Raw genomic sequence first — 2530 nt, forward strand, 5'->3', positions numbered from 1 at the left:
TTTTTGTGTGTGCATGTGGGCGCGCGCACAATTCATAAGCTGTATGTAACGTCTAAACACGTCTAATATGTCACACTACACTAAATAGCCAGCTATAATCCGTTGTTGACTGTTGCAATAAACTTGAGTATTTCTACAATATATTTTAAGTTAACATCACTGATACAGCCATAGTCTTACGCGTGGCTAACTTATGTACCATTAAAGAATAATAATGAATAATTAGGTGCACCTACTACCGACGATCGTTTTAGACTTCAATTGTTGCAATCACGAGCTGGTCATAAAAGGTCATAACGAGGTGGCAGACAAGCTCTACAGCTATCTCTCAGTTTACAGCCTGTGTGCGGTAGATATTGCCCTTTCGCAAACACTCTCGCAGTACAGCAGTTATTCCCGTGTTTTCTTAATTTAGAAAGGGGTATACGAATATATATATATATATATATATAATGTTATATATATATATATATATATATATATAATATATATATATATATATATATTTATATTTATATAATCCCTTTCTCCACTTTTACGTTCGTGACAGGCAGCGATCGAAGCGATCGAATGAAGAACTAATCGAATAATGAATCGCCAGGAACCGAACTGCACATTATCGGCTGTATTGTTGATTTCCGAAAAAATCAATCTCCCAGATGCTATAGTAAATGCCTGGCTTGTAGGCGCGTAGTAATTAACTGGGCTGCTGACATTATTATTTATTCATTTCTAATATCTTAGTGGCAATAAAATATTCATTTTAATTTTCAATGGTGATTGGCTGTAGCCGCTAGCCCTCATCTATCGCCATACATCAACCAAGGAATGTCCATCTGGCAGTCGTCAGGTACGGTGCATCAGCTCTCCTGACAACCAGAGCAGACGTCCACGCGCAAACATCAACCGATCGACGACCTTATACGGCATTAGTAACGTCGCTGCCGCCGTCACTGCCATCTTCAGGTGATTATATTTTACTTACGATTTACTACTGTTCGTCAGTTTACTAGCCGACGCAATAAGGAACTAGCATCAAAACAGTGTGTGTGTGTGTGTGTGTGTGTGTGTGTGTGTGTGTGTGTGTGTGACACTGCCTCTCATCAATCGAACAGATGCGAACATAACGCTGCGAGTCGAGGATGCGCGAGGCAGCATCACAAGCTCACACTCGCCAGTCAGCTCACCAGCAGAGCGTAGCAGCGTCCGTAACTACGGCAGTGTAACTACTACACATCGTCATCGTTCCATCACCACCGCCGCGTCGCCATTGCCATCGTTCTGTCGCCATTGCCATCGTTCTTTTGCCATTGCCATCATTCTGTCGCCATTGCCATCGTTCTGTCGCCATTGTTGTGCGTCTGCATCGTACGGGCGCGTGAAGTCGATCCGCCAACTCTGATGTTAAGTGGACGTGAATCGGCGGTATACGTAGTGCACGCGTGTATCAGCATAATGTGCGATGGGATGTGGTGCTAGCAGCGAGATTCCGTATGAGCTCACCCAGCGCTACCGCCGCCGCACACTGAGCACCGACGACACGTCCGCGGCTGGATCTGCCGACAAGCCAGATGAGGCGCGAAGTCCTATCAGGACGGCATCTAGTAAGTGCTATATAACAAATCTTTAACTACCGCTAGTTCGACCCATATCGATTAAATACTGCGTAAATGTGAACTTATTCACGCGAAAAACGCAATTGCGTTATTGATGCGTAAATCTTCCTTGATTCATTGCCGATCCTCTCCCGAAAGTATTATAAGGGGCGAGGGCAAAAACGGACCTAACTCAAAATTATTTTATACAACACGATCTTTCATATTTGATTTCAAGTATAATCTAGTTATGTCGACCATAACGATGGGCGTAGAACATATCGCATATCCAACGATTAATCTAAAATATATTACTGGAGGTAAATGAATAAACGATTTACTATAGATTGCATTCAGTATAACATTGAGCCGTTAAAACGGCTTTTAATATACATACAGACAGGCTCAATACATTCGTTCCTATCGAAAAACGGATGAAATTTACTAAAAATGCGAACTCCGAAAATACTGCTATCAGAATAAAACTGTGAGTGAATCTATTTGTGCCGTGTATTTGTGCCCATGAATCGTAGTGCTACATATACCCCTGACCTGCGGCGATGCCTTCACGCACGCTATTCAGCAACGTAGCGCTATTAGAGCGCTAACCGCGTCCTCTACCGGTCACCAGCGCCCTGACAAATATCTCGATATTGACATAGTGGAAAGTGGGGAGTAATATAATATCGCATTTGATTAGGTTTAGTCAGTAAACATCGTGTTATTTTTAGTTCGACAGTAACCGTATGCTACGCTTAATAATGAATTTCAGATCGATGTCCGGCCCGGCGTTCCAACTATCCTAATGGTGATTTCGTCACAGTGTATATATATATATATATATATATATATATATATATATATATATATATAGTATAGTATATAGTATAGTAGTATATACTAAGTACGTTACTAAGTAGTACTTACGTACGTAC

This window comes from Priapulus caudatus, unplaced genomic scaffold, assembly GCF_000485595.1.
Source record: "Priapulus caudatus unplaced genomic scaffold, Priapulus_caudatus-5.0.1 Scaffold2629, whole genome shotgun sequence".
Lineage (NCBI taxonomy): Eukaryota > Metazoa > Priapulida > Priapulimorpha > Priapulimorphida > Priapulidae > Priapulus > Priapulus caudatus.